Source organism: Haliotis rufescens, unplaced genomic scaffold (genome assembly GCF_023055435.1).
Source record: "Haliotis rufescens isolate VD_foot unplaced genomic scaffold, xgHalRufe1.0.p SCAF_47, whole genome shotgun sequence".
Taxonomy (NCBI): domain Eukaryota; kingdom Metazoa; phylum Mollusca; class Gastropoda; order Lepetellida; family Haliotidae; genus Haliotis; species Haliotis rufescens.
The window spans coordinates 314,104-330,349 of NW_025964190.1; positions in this window are offsets into that span (position 1 = coordinate 314,104).

Sequence of the window (16,246 nt, forward strand, 5' to 3'; positions counted from 1 at the left end):
TCAATAGTTTAAAAATGATTCAATTGATGGATCACTTTTATGGATCGTTTTAATATTTCCTGTTGTAGCAAAAACATGCATGCCATTGAAAGGCAACTACACCTCTTTGAAAATAAAATCCATAAATGGTCTCAAGGAAATGTATTTAAATTCTCAAAATCTAAAACAAACTATTTATTTTTGTAGAACATATAAACCTAACAAAGAATTTTAATCTAATTGATTTTAGATGAAACTCCTATTAAGGCTGGAAAAGAAGTTCTTAAAAATACTAGTTGCAATCATCCATTTATACTTTGCGTCATAGAATTATGTGATGTGCTTTCTATTAGCCAATTCGACACCTTCTTTTGTTGGAATCGTTGGAAAAACAATGGCTTCACAAAAAAGCATGCTAGAATAAGCCTCAAAAGTTTGAAATGTACAACTATAAGCATGGAGCTGCTATTAAAATATTGCTCGACATCAAGGCAAGTTTACTGCTGGAAAGTTGAAGTCAGATAGTCATATAGTTATTCATAGATCTAAATATGAAACAGTGAGTGAGTTAAAAGTAATACTCACAACAGTATTATTTCATCCATATTCTGCTTGAACATGTTACACTATTATGGCATATTAAAAGCACAGTAAGTACAATAACTAGCAATGTGTCACATCTTTATTTTTTAAACAAGTTTGAGAACATTTGAAAGACGAAACTATTACTCAACAACACACTATATAAACGGACTACAGATCCTCAGTAACCAACGTTAGGCAGGACCGAGAGACGGTGGGGACTTTAGGAATTTCCGGTTCCTCGGCTACCTCGATTTCCCAAGCAGGATTTACACCATAACTTCAGCTGTTGGCTGTTTCAGCCGGCGAAAAAGGAGTGGTAGGCCTAACTACTTTGAATCATGTGGCACTAACAGGCCCTCTCAGGGGGACAACAGTTTTACACGACTTTAAGCATTACAAGTGGGTGTCCCACTTCTCTTGCATTAGCTTGCTGAGGGCTGCAGCATCAGCCATTGTGTTGCCAATGATTTCAACATGGCTGAGTAGCCGGCAAGAGACGTATTGGTCGGTATAATGCTCATTATGTAATTCAACAATTTCAAGTAAAACTGGATGTTTACATGTCATATTTTAATAGCCTGAAGGCAAGAAATAGAATCTAAAATTACTATCACCTGTTTATATTTAGACTGGTTATTGGTATATTTTAGAGCTGTCATCAGGTACTCCTGATTTGATCCTTATAGATCTCATGACTGGCGCTAGCAACTGCATCATCATCTTTGTATCCATCTGTAAAAATAGATTTCGAAGTGTGACATCTGCTTCGTAACTGAATATATTTTTGTTGAAATTGGAATTGATGTGTATCAGATTTCTTTTCTTTTGTAAATGTCACTTCTTTACCAAGTGCCATGGTGGAGGATACAGAAGCCGGAAAGGAGACATGCTGTCAAGCTCAATATTGGCAGGAGAAAGAAAAAGGTTTTATTCTTATTCATGGAGACAACCTTTTTTTGTAAAATAAAGAGGTTAAAAAACTCAGTTGGATGCTGATCGTGGCTCATTCGAATATAACTGTGTGACATATTTTCAAAATAGCTTAGAGAGAAGGCTCATCAACCTCTGTGTACAGATTGATAAAAGTACAGTTGATAGTCCAGTTCAGAGTATATTAGTAACCGACGTGAAGGCTGACTGCTCCCCACCTCACATGAAATTGGAAATCCGGTACCAGACACTTTGCGCCAAGATGATGGTCAAATGTTACACGTGGGAACTTGGCTTCTTTCACAACCTAATTTGGGTGCCAACTGGTTGGTTGGTTTGTTGTTTTAGGCCCCACTCAGCAATATTCTTGCTATATGACGGCGATCTGTAAATAATCGAGTCTGGACCAGATAGTTCAGTGATTGACATCATGAGCATCGATCCACACAACTGTGTGCATCAACCAAGTCAGCAAGCCTGACCACCCGATCCCGTTACTCGCCTCTTACGACAAGCATATTCGCCTTTTACGGCAAGCATGGGTTGCTGAAGACCTAATTTACCCCGGATCTTCACCGGTCGGGTGCCAGCGGGATGTAATCCTGGATCACTATGTGAATTGTATTCATGGTAGAGAAGAAAGCAATTTGTCGTGATTTAGAAAACGTAAACCCACCACATTGTGACAATCGATGGTTTTATTGAGGCAAAACAACTGTTTCTCAATGGGGGGCATATTTTTACTTCGACAAGATACATTAAATTCATCCACGAATCATGACCCATCAACAGAGTCATTTTAAACCTTTTTAGAGACTATTTATTTCAATGCTAAATAATGTTACTGGTAATATATTACCTTGTAGCGTAGCGTTCTGACAAAGTGGATCTCATACGTACCTGGAAATACCTATGTGTTACAAACTGCGATAAATAATTAGGCAAAACGGTCTCCCAATCCCATCCCAAGAAGATATTCTAAAATTCTCTGTTTTCATAACATATATGTCACTTCTAAACTAAATATATAGATACTCTGTGTTGTATATTAATAATAACATGTTTAACACATTTCTACAACCTACCTAATGGTCAATGGTACTTCGATCTGTCTAAAATCGCATTGAACATTTGCAGTAAGTTTATTTATGATTATCTCAGCAGCATATTAATCCGATATTCTTTCCATGTGCTTGAGACGAGTGCAGCTGGTGGGGCAGGATACGCTCACCTTTTCGCGGACACCTGGTATCATTACTATTTGATAGTGATTCATAAACACATGCTCATGATGTAGTCGGAATCGTACAATCGACTTCTACTGAATATGAAAAGGGTTTTGTCGCATAAATTTACAAACACTATGTCAATATGTAATATAGACATATAATTCGAAGGATCAAGATTACCCCGGCCAGGTATAGGTAATGGAATTATAACATTTTGCCAAGGTGAAGATAAATTTCCCATGGTCCAGTAAAAGCAAATATACTAAACAGCGTCTATTAATGGGTAAATGTGTATAAGATTTAAAACATGCACACTTTTGCACACATTTTGTGCATCATGGAAAATGATAAAAACAAAATTCTTTGGAATAGGCCCGTATCCAGGCCAACAAACCTGATTTTGTCATTGTTGACAAATCCAATTTAATCATATATATCATTGAATTCCCTTTTTCTTTTGACACGAATGTGAAACACAAGATCCAGAAAAAAAACACATAACAAATATGCGGAACTCGCTTACGCAACGTCACGTTTGCATCCCAAGTACCAAATTGTCCGACTCTCCATTATTTTCGCTTTTCTAGGTTTGGTACCTCCCACTTGACAGTACTACCGAGGCAACATCCGGGTGCTAATAGTTTGCCCTTTGCGGGCAGTCACTTTTTGTTCTTCAAGATAATGACGCGTATGCAAGCCGTCCTTGTATCACGACTGACTATCCCCAGCAGCAAACCATCACCAGACTGCAATGGTCTGCAACTGACCTGACCTTTCCCCATAGAGAATGTCTCGGACATGATCGGAAGACGTTTACGTTGACGGAGAATGACTCGGACCTTGCCACGCCTTATAAACGAATGTCAATCGAGAGGGCATGGCTCATTATCAATCAAGTCATCTCAAATGTTCACTTTTTGACAACATATCCCTGTCGCCTTTCATGGTTGTTTGCAACCTTACAACACATCGCCAACATGTTCTGTTAATTGTCATCTCACACCTTGTCCTTACATCTTCCTTTTACTTATCAATCCATCGCCATCACTCAATAACTCTTTGTATTTCTGTAATCATCTGTTATTTTGAATATCCTCTACTTTTCAAATCGTATATATACGAGTATATACAAACAATTCAATAACAAAGCAAATGCCCAAGCAAAACAGTGATAGAGGAATAAAAGTAAATGTGATCAGGGCTTGGCATGATCAGCCGATTGATAGGACCGGAGACATCCTACCACCCGCATCAGTGAAGTCAGGGTGGAAGTGGGGTGTTGGGCAAAGGAACGCTGTTCCTGGAACTGGTGCCCTGAACTACCAGACTCCCGTTCTTCACCTGTACATTGGCGGAACCTATGACCAATTAAGAGGCCTCTTACGACTAGCAATTGGATCATTGGGACACATTCTAACCCGGGTCTCCGCGGTGAAATGTTAACCAGATGAGATGGTTTCACTGGTCTCTTTAATTCCGAGTTCAGGTAGGTACATGTAATTCAGTGGCAGGGACTTGGCTATTTGACAGATCATCGATCTACCTGAAGCGTAAGACAAACCAATGGGCCAAATTCGTGTGTTTTGATTTTGACACTCTAATTCAAATGCATAAAGAAACAGTCACGTAATCAGGGAAGCACAATTGGTGCCCATGGGAATGCCGACTTCTTGCGTAAATGTACTATGCCACATCTCACATAGAAGTTATCTATCAGGAAATCTCCATTACACATTTGCTTTTCTTAGTAAACTTCAGATGACATTTGTGTTCATTTTTTACAAAATGGCAATTTGATAATTGGTAAATTTTGCAATCCAAGTAAAATCAGATCTTAGTTCTCGCTACCAATGTGAAGACATCCTGTTACAGGTCACGTCAAACGACAATGTCACTATCGGATTTGACCACCGTATGGTTTGGTACAGGCTTGGCAGCGACGGCGTATTGAAGACACCAGATGATTGAAAACAGCCTGAGGATGTTCAAACTATCATCTAAAGATTGGCCCAACTGAGCTAGCGTTATCGGCTGGTTCTGGTCCTGTCGTAGGCGTCGATCCATCTTATCCAAGACATGTTCCAATGGGGGAGAGGTCTAGTGAAGCAGCCGGTTATAGCAGTTAATCAACATTATGACGCCTCATGTGTAGGTGGGCATTATCCTCCGTCCCTGCATTTGCACAAAGGGCAGAACATTAACTCGAACGATGTCGTACCTGAAGCGTACGTCGTTCATACTGCAATTTACAAATGATGAGATGTGTTCTCCCAAGAGTAGTAACGGCACCAATACCATTACACTCCCACCCACAAACCGACGACACTGAGTAACACAAGCGTCGCTTAAACGTTCTCCTACACAATCAGAGCTGTCCAGATGAAACCTAAACTCATCTGTGAACTGTGTACAATCCCGGTCTTGTCGTCTGAACCTCAGATGCTGTCTACACCAAGCTGTTCGTGCCTGACGGTGACATGGAAGGAAAACTGGGTATATCGATGGATGTCGGCCCGGATTGTGTGCCCCTTCAACTGGTTGAGTACAGTTCTGCCACTGATTGGATATCAATTCTGTACATGCACCAACCGAATATGGTTGTTTTGTTGACGTGACAAGTCATGGCAAGTCACGACTGTTGCACTGCTGTAGATGACGTCTTCCAAGAGCTAATTTTGTGTTTCAATGAACATTACTAAGTCTGAAAATTTCTTTTTGTGCCGGGGAGGTCTGGTAGCCTAGTGATTAAAACGTTCGCTCGTCACGCCGAAGACCCAGGTTCTATTCCCGACATGGGTACAATGTGTGAAGCCCATTTCTGGTGTCCCCCGCCGTGATATTGCTGGAATATTGCTAAAAGCGGCGTAAAACCATACTCACTCACTCTTTTTGCGCCACTACTGTTTGCAGCGAACGCGCGCCTTGAAATGATTGTCAGCAAGCCGTGGAATTGCGCAAACGTTCGGTTAAGCAAAAATGATTTTATGAGGACCTGACAACTAAGCAATCAATGTGTGCTGTTCACATTATAAACATCACGTATGTAAGTATCATGCTCTCAACGCACACTTCCAAATGGGGCTCCGTGCATGAACATGTACGTGCAAATTGCAAATCGCGACCTTAAAGTCGAGGAGATGTCTTCATAAATATGTACTGAAAAAAACATAATTCAATTTACAAAATATTTTTTTATTTTTTTATATGAAGCATAGTTTTTTCTCTCCGTTGAAATATATATATATATCCCTTTACCACCTGACTTGCGTCTTATCTAAGGGACAAATGCGGATGGGATGCCTGTAGCTTTCAGAAAACACCGAATTGCTGCCAGCTTCCCACACTATTGCAGATTCAGATAAATTGTCAAATCTCGTTAATCCGACATAGTTGTATATTGTAGTGCCTGTTATATTGTAGGGTCACAACAATTGTTTTTATCTATGCTCTTTCACGTTGATTGTTTTGACGACTGAGTTGCCTGCTAAGAACTTTTCAAAATGCATGTGCAGTTATTACTTATTACGATTCATGTATTGAATGTGTTTTGTGATGTTTTTAAAATTTCCTTTTCTAGCCATGAACATATTAAATAATACCACGTGTCATTCATACGTGCGGACATTACCGAGTGAGACGAATGATATTGACTATTCCCAGTGTATACGGGTTCTGTAAAATGGAAACGACCTTTACCAAATACCAAAGATTTAACTCCCTATTCAACATGTAATGATTTGTCGGAAAACAACCTTCTGTAAAAACATCCACAAGTTGTCATGTAACTTTGGGTCAGTCTATAGAAGACTTGATGTTAAAGGGTCAATTATCATGTCGGAAACGAACTCTAAAGTGACATCAAGTTTATCTTTTAAGATGGTTCGTGTGCTGTAGGCTTCTGATGGCGCCCATCGCAAGTTGTGAAAACACTAGCTGTAAAATATAATCCCAGCGCTAACATTACTTTACTTATATTTCATATTGAAAAAGATAGAAACTCCCACAAAACTCTGTAGTTAAATGTTTTCGTTTCCCACAAATCAACTTCCAGGCAGAGGATATTCGCGTAAAACCAATAAAAAACATAACACATAACATGTCGAATAGAAGTAAAATTGTTTGTCTTTTTGCAACCATACAAATGTTCGTTTTAGTCATGCACTTTGATTAGTTATCGTTCGTTGAGTAAAGTTTCTTCCGAACAGGGTTATTTTTCTTTAAACCTATTTCTGACTGAAATTACAAACTGCGCCCACATGCCCTGATGTGCGTGACAAGTCGAATCTATTCGAGTTTTTGAAGAATCCAACCAATTTCTCAGAATCTGTCAAATTATTTCAAGTCACGACTTTTAGTATCCGTTTATGTTTCTGTTTTTTTAACAAAGTTCCTGTAGTTGCACAAGATTTAACCTTAAAATTGTAATGTTATCGATCGTGGACTCAACATCAAATCAAAGGGAGTTTTTCGAATCTCTCCTCATTGCAACGCATCGAGTAATCCTATGGCTGTCGATAACAGCATCGTGGGGCTCAATCCAAATCTTGTCAATCGTGATACCACACGTACATGTATTTGTTAAGTTTGACATTTCCTGCATGTAGAAACTTTCAAACTGTATAAGCTCGCCCAGTCACCACACCAAATGTAATAACGTAAAAAATCTCATCAACATAAACGTTTAACTTAAGAAGTGCCCCTGAAAAGATATTCACTCAACTTCTTGGAAGCCTGTGCATGTTTTCCGAACAATGGTGATAGATGTTTCTAAAATTTACATTGATGGTACACAAGGGTGCAACATTTCCTAAATATTTCATATTAATCTTCATTAAACAGGACATTCAATGGCAAATATGCATATCGAACATGCCGTTTTTTTTAACTGAGCGATTAATTTAAAACAAAGACTTGCGATTGCATACATCTTGTGACACTAATTTCATCACACTAAAGTTATGTATTTTGCTTTTAAGGCTAAATTTAAGTTCCTCTCCTTATCTGTCACAAAGGGAAACCAGTTCAGTTCTTCCTATACAATACGCCCACTGGTCATCCTCGATGATCAAGTGCATTACTTCTCAATGTTATTTTATGTTGAATAAAAACGATTATGCCCTTTCTATATTCATAATTAATCTCTGCTAAAAGCAAAGTCGATTGTACGATTCCAACTACATTATGGGAATGTGTTTATGAATCGCCATCAAACAAATAGTGATAATAAGCGTATCCGGCCCCACTAGTCGCAAACACATGCAAAGGCAAATCAGTTGTTCACCTGAAAAAAAAACACATTTTGAAATCTTTGCTGAGGCATTAAAAGTTCTAACCTTGATCACAAAACTTTTGAGTCATATGACGCTCTTTGAAATCTTCGAAGAACAGCTTGCTCAATTATACCTCAAAAGGTGTGAAATGTAGATACCAAAGACTGGAGCTGCTGCAATATGGCTCGACGTAAAGGGAAACCGATTTTTGCAAAGTTTGCGTCATAAACTTGAAATACCATACCTTCGTTTCGGAAGTGGCCAGCTCCATCTCTCTCATCACAAACACTGACATTCCCTCCCTCACTCACTGAAAATCAACCACCAACAAACATTTTCCTCTGATATTAAGAATGTAAGGCGAAATGGGGATCAACGTCGCGTTCACGATAACGTCACTTGTAACGTATACCGACGTGCATGCAGCCGTGGGGACCAAGAGGGGGAAACTCAATCAATACTAACATGGAACAACCTTGAAATAAAAGCGACAAAACTCTTTCCATATTCATACGAAATCTCTGCTAAATTAGAATGGAATGTCATGACTTGTTTGGTTCTGAGGATGATGGTCCACGGAGGCCTCCTGTGACTTTTGAAAACTGACCTCAATTCTGAAAGAGTGACATCAGTTACTGTATGTAAAGTGCTTTTCTTCTTGGAGACAAAATGAGGTTAACACAACCAACACTTATCTTTTCAGGTTTGGCTTTCCAGAAATCCCGCATTCACTTAAAGGTGGATATGTACATCCCTAATCCATTGAGATGCTACAATTGCCAGCAAGCTGTCCATGGAGCCAACTCCCCATCGGTATGGTGGCAGTTGTCTGACAGTGTTGTGTGAGATAAAATGCACTCTTGTTTTCTGGGGAACTGAATGTCCAACATGGGAACGTGAAACTAACCGTCGCCGTATGTTTGAATAGATGTGCGATCATCATGGTGAGAGGCACCAGATTCAAGCATTTTTACTTCAGTGTGACATGGTGAAATCTCATCAAACTGAACTCTTCACTTTCGAAGACTGCTTAAATTGTCATTCATATGGGATTGGATATCTGACCTTTCATACAGAACATTTGGAACAGTTTATGCCACTTATTATATATTTATTGAAAAAGACCAGTAACATTAAGTTGTTTTTCTCAACAATTTCTCCGGTTCCAACCCTATAATTAATATGAAGGTTTGTCCGTGAAAACGATATACGTCACTCCACAAACGGACAAGTGGTTCCTGATTGGATGATAACAGGACTGGCGGGCCTTTGGTTGCGTTATTGCGTTATTGCGTATCGTTGTCTGAGGATTCTTGTGTTAATGATTAAACAAGCAGTCTGTGAATTTTTTGTTGGTGACGTAGTTATTTATAAGAATATATTTTTGTGTTTATGGAGGTATAAAAGTACAAACCGGTGTGCAAATTGCACGTACACAGTATGCACACCTGTTTCATGTTGTTACCTCCATAAACGCAAAACAATATTGAAGTCGCTTTTATTTATAGATGTGCCTTCAACCAGAAATACAACCTGTACATTTCAATGTCCCCTACCCCTCTATCTCATCAGAAAAAGCATTTCTTTATTTACTAACCTGTACGGGTGTTCATGAATGTTCTTCTCAAATTCCTGTAATCTATGACTGTATAATGAACACGTTATCACCGAAATTGGGCCAATATACCTCCATGGCATGCAGTTCTGTGAAAATGCATTACTCTTTTGTTTCCTTGATCAAAGGTAGTTCAATTTGTTCCAGGGTTTAACAATGTATGATGTTTCACAAAGTCAGAAAAATAAGTATAGCACAAGGAATCTAAAATGTTCCATGTTCATTTGTTGATATGACGTTGAAGGTTGGATGGACTTTTAATATTCTGAGCTGAGGCCTTAGATTCTTGTTTGAGCTCTTGTTTCAGTCAGTGCTTCAAGATGTTTGTTCGTTGCTTAACGCCGCACTCAGAAAATATTTCAAACATATGACGGCGGTCTGTAAAAAGAGAATCCAGTGATGGATATCATGAACATCGATCAACGCAATTGGGATACGATGACATGCATCAACCAAGTCAGCGAGCTTGACCATCCGATCCTGTTAGTCGCCTCTTATGACAAGCATGGTTTGCTGAAGAACTATTCTAACCCGGATCTTCACGGGTCCAGTGCTTCAAGACATACACGTGTCTCTGTAGCCTCGTGGTTAAAGCGTTCGCTCGTCAGGCCGAAGACCCGGGTTCGATTCCCGACATGGGTACAATGATGTGTGAAGCCCATTTCTGGTGTCCCCCGCTGTGATATTGCTGGAATATTGCTAAAAGCGGCGTAAAAACTTACTCACTCACTCACTCACTGAAAAGAAGAATAAAATATATTTCATTGGCTCAATATAAAATTGTGCATGAGTCAGCGTTACCAGAGAAGTGAGTGAGAAGGAGTGAGTGAAGTGGTTGAGTTTAACGCCACTTTAAATAGTATTACCGTTACATCGCCGCACGTCAGCTTAATATTGGAGGAAAGCCCGAAGTGATGCAGGTCTCGGACGTTTACCACTTTGGTGAAACCCACGAGCATGGGTATTGTGCTGACAAAGCAAGAAACATACGACATACACGACCATAGGTTCCAGTGACTGATGCATTGCGTGTGTCAAACTGGCGCACAACTTACTTTGTTCCCTAAATGTATTGCTTTCTTAGCCCAATACCTATACGGTCAAAAATATTTCTATGTACATATGTCATTAAATGTTATAAAGAACTGTTATATAACAATGCACAATACAACCATTCTCAAAGATACTTTGCGTCATGGGCCTGTGGCCTTCTGTACAGAAATATACTATACTACCATATTGATAGTCCATGGGACGTCTTCAGAGTCAATAGTATCATTATTATTGGTATTATTATTAGAAAATGTGTTAAATCCATTTTCTACTCTCACCAGAAACCACTAACAAGTTAAAGGTTGGAACGGTTCCTGCGATATATAGGTTGTACCACTACACAAAAACAAAAACACAAGGGTGGATATTTGTTGTATGTGTGCATGTGGTTCATCCAACAGCTGTTATCAAGTTAACTACAGGTACCAAAGTTTTCATTTTATAAAAAGTTAATAAATCACCCTTCCCTGATGATTACCTTACTGTCGTTTCGAAGCAGACAATATTTCAAAAGAGCACCATCGACAGACTTCGAGATGTGCTGACAGACAACCGTTTGGGTATCGTTTGAGACATTTCATAGTTTTCAGCCTTTGCACACTACCGTCACCTAAATTACATCAACTCTCTCAACAAACAACTCTCTCAACAAACAACTATCTCAACGAACTTCACTAAACTGTCAGGCAAACGAAAGTAGACACCAATGCTGTCGGTGGCTAAAAATGAAAGAAAAAGGAAATGGATATTTGATGGCGATGTATTTGATACGGGTATCACAGTTGTATTTTGGATCTCAAGTTTGCAGTGTTTTCTGGTAACGTTTTGATAGCGTTTGCAATATTTTTTGCCAAAACCAACTTTCAAGTGTTTACTTCCTTCTGCACGACAGTGTATGTCAACAAACAAAATCGTGTATATTTGAGTTTATTGTTATGTCAGAATATATTATCACGGCCTCGCTTTTGTTGACATCATTTGACACAACAGAAAGCACTAGTATTTCAAAATGTGAACAGTATTCAGATTGATATTAAGCAATAGAAGTTCCCGATATTGTTTGTTACTATTTTTCAGACAAACAGTTTTAGGCAGCTAAGTGTATCTCGCATCCATAGATTTCCTTTTCGTTAAGCACCGTAAATTAAATTAATATCACTTAACTTCTTTGATAGGCATTTAGAAGTTGGAGTACTAAGTAAGGATAAGAATTTATGGATGAACAACTTCTTTATTACAGTTAAGAGCGACGTTTCGGTGTAGGTTCTAACACCGTTATCAAGCAAGTGATATATAGAGTGTGGTTGGCAAGTAACGGTGTTAGAACCTACACCGAAACGTCGCTCATAATTGTTATAAAGAAGTTGTTCATCCATAAATTCTCATCCTTACTTAGTACTCGAACTTCTTAATGCCTATCAAAGAAGTTATGCGTCGTCTTCATGGAGACGTGGCAATCTCAACCATCATCGACCCACCAACGTTGAGAACAAGTACATCCATTCTTCCCACCACCTTACGTTCTTGGTGCGATTCAGAGACAACAAACTCGTGCCTAAAGCCATCACTACCTTTGTGTGTACAAAACAGGCTCCTCTACTCCAGTATAACAATATCTACTCTACTGTATAAACATTGCCTCCTACTTGTATATATACTTGCCAACCACACTCTGTATATCACTTGCTTGATAACGGTGTTATAATTAGAACCTACACCGAAACGTCGCTCTTAATTGTAATAGAGAAATTGTTCATCCATAAATTCTTATCCTTACTTAATAACACTTAATCGGCAGTCCAAGGCAGGTGTGAACGTTATTTCTGTTATGTTACAGCGTTTCAGCTGTTTTTTGAAGGTACCCTCAAATAAAACAAAATTTATGAAACCTACGAGTATGCAACACATATTATCATATTCCTGGCGATAAACGGATCGTGACACGGCCAAAGGACACAACTTCGTGTATGATCACCTGTTTATCAAAATTGTTTATTATCGCAAGTGCGTAATGTTGGTCGTTTAACGACTGAGTTGCCTTCTAAGAAATTATCAAGATGCATATGCAGTTATTACTTTGTATTAATTCATTTTTTTAATGTGGTATGTGATGCTTATTGACTTTACGTTTCTAGCCATGAACATGTTAAATATTACCCAGTGTCATTCATGCAAGCGGACATTATTGAGTGAAGCATACGATATTGACTATTTCCTTTGCATACGTGTTCTGTAAAATGGAAACGAAGTTTACCAAATAAAAAAGTTATAACCCCAATTCAACATGTAAAGATTTGTCGGAAAACAACCTTCCGTAAAAATTAGAATAGATTGTACGTTCTCATGAATGTCATGATTGGTTTGGTTCTGAGGATGATGGTCTACGGACGCCTCTTGTTACTTTTGAAAACTGACCTCAATTCTGTGTGATATCTGCTTTGGATTGCAACCATTTTAAGCTGAATGCAATAGAATGCATAGATAGCGATGTTGCATATCAAAAGGATTCGTTGTGGATGTTTATTGTAAGCGACATAGAAGCAAAGGATGAAAGGAATGACATCAGTCTGTGAAGCGATTTTCTTTTAGGAGACCAGATGAGGTTACTACAATTAATATTATCTTTTCAACTTTGGCTTTCCTGAAATACCGCATTCACTTAAAGGTGGATATGTTCATCCCTAATCCACTGAGGTGCTGCAATTGAAACTTGAGCGGAACATTTCATTTTAAGATGCCAATTAGTTTGATAGGGATGAAGAACAGACAGCGGCCTCTTCTTACTCTCGACCACTTCCAAGACATGCTTCAAGACATGTTTTGTTGTACAACCAACGACTGTCAGAGGAATCATTCTTGGGCAAAAATTGAATCACCTCAAGACATTTCACTTTCTGCTGAGACAATTACTGTCTCAAAAACATTTAGTTCACAAATTGCTCACACAATACGAGCTGTTAAAAAAACAAATCCAAACGTTTATTATTCTAAGAATAAGAATCTGATTGTATCCCTAAGGGTAATGGAGATTCCGTTTGTATTTGTGATAGGTTTGGTGTGTTCGAGGACGTCCCAGGGGCTATACACCAAGGTTAAAAGGACGAAAACGGTCTCCTGTATTTTCTCCATAATGACCAATAACACAATATTACAATGGAACTGTTATGTATCTCTTTTAGCTCTCTTGTCTGTATTTAACATTTTGGGGGAAAGTGATAAGGTTTTCGCATTCCTGGCATGACACTTCTACATACTACACGGCCCGTGAAGATCCGAACTGGAATTGGTCTTCAGCAACCGATGCTTGTGTTAAGAGACTGCCATGCTTGTGTTAAGAGGCTGCCATGCTTGTCTTAAGAGGCGGCCATTCTTGTCGTAAGAGCGACCATGCTTGTCTTTAGAGGCGACCATGCTTGTCTGAAGAGGAGACCATGCTTGTCGTAAGAGGCGGCCATGCTTGTCTTAAGAGAAGACTAACAGGCTAGGTGACTTGGTTGATGCATGTCATCGTATCCCATTTACCTAAATCGGAACTCATGATGTCAATCACTGGATTGTCTGTTCCAGACTCGATTATTTACAGACCGTCGTCATATAGATGGAATATTACTGAGTGCGGCGTTAAACAATAAACAAACCAACATACTACACATGTGCCGCAACAAGGGACGAATCACACAGGACGTTTCAGACCAGTGGCTCGTAGAAGCTGTATCTGTAAACCATGGAATGTGGGATTATCGAGCGTCTTGTTCGATTCACTTCCAGGACTGACTACCTGATTCGAAGCTCATCTTGATATTGGCATGTGAACCGCACATCAAAGTAACTAATTTACATGGCTGCTCAATTTCAAATGCTAGAAATACTTCTTTGTTTAGAGCAAATGGATAATATAGATTTAACGAACCTAAAACCATCTTATACTCATTCTTTGCAATGTCAACACAATTTTATTGAAATGGGGAATCACTTCCAATTTTACACCAGTATCTATTCAGAAAGCTCAAAAGAAGTAAAGAAAGTATCAGCTGCTGCAGTGACAAATGATGGTGCCTTTTCCTTACTAATTGAGGTTGTATTTCCAAATGCACAATCAAGGGCTGTTTTGCTGCTATGCAGTATATCAATCATTCCAAGAACAGTTTGTTTTGATAAATGTTTGGGAATCTGAATATCCATGTTTGGCCGGAATTTTAGATCGACACCTTAATTTATCAGAAGCCGATAATGATATTGTTTTTTGTTGGTATAATAGGTAACATTGAGGCAGATGTTGCCATAAAAATGCAATTAAGAAATCAATATAAAATACTATCCTCCCACATACTGATTATAAGCCCGCTAGAAGGCAATCTGTTATTTTATGTTTTCATTCGAATTGGGATAAACCAACCAACCATCCACAATATCCTTTTTAGCCGATTATAAAGCATACCAAAATGATTGTCTCCTGTCGGCGAGATGCTGCTGTTTGAAGTCGGTGCCCACTAGGGTATTCACGTTTCACCCATCCTTTCCTTTTAAAGGTACATGTTCATTTCCATGTCCAGTAAGAATGTATGAGACCCGTGAAGATGCCGGATAGAACAGGTCTTCAGCAACCCATTCTTGCCGTAAAAGGCGACTATGCTTGTTGTAAAAGGTGGCTAACGGGATCCGCTGGTCAGGCATGCTGACTTGGTTGATGCATGTCATCGTATCCCAATTGCGTGGACCGATGCTCATGATGTTAATCACTAGATTGTATGGTCCAGATTCGATTTTTTACAGACCGTCGTCATAGACCTGGAATATTGCTGAGTGCGGCGTTAAACAACAAACAAACAATAGAATGTGTGGATATAAATTAATGCGTCATACTTGCAACCTGCTTAAATCCAGAAATAATCCTGTATAACATAATATAGATTTAGATCCCTACGTCGTCAGTGTTCCCTCGATTTCTGTGGCATTTGACTGATGTTTTATTTCATTATCATCGACCGCAAAATGTACGCATGGCGGTCAGCTTGTTCTTGTGGATATAGACATGAAATTGTATCACCATATTTTTTTTCCTGTCCCATTACATAAGAAAGTCATTCTTCTACTCTGAGGAAGTTAATCACAACAATGTATTGAATGGTAAAGTTAATTTTGCAAAAGCTAGTAACTTAGATATGTTGAAACCAGAACATTCATACATACATACATACATACTTCATTCCAAAAGGTTTACACTTACAGACTGTAAATCCCTCATATATACTACCACTCATTACACCAAACTTTTCTCCATAACCACTTTAAAAGTATTTAGTTGATCAGAATATATTATTGTGTATATAAATGCATCATGGGTATGAATTGGTAAGTTAAAAAACGCCTTCTTGGTTTGTTTAACAAACCAGGTTATTTTAATCAAAATATGTTTAAGTCATTTGGTAGACTTCCTCAATGTTCCCAATCCCTTGTTGTAGCTGCAGTACAAATGTCTTGTCGAGTCAGTGATGAACGATACAGGGGCACCCACTGGTGATGACTCACTAGAACATTACAGACACACACGGGGATGACTCACTAGCACGTTACAGAGACACACG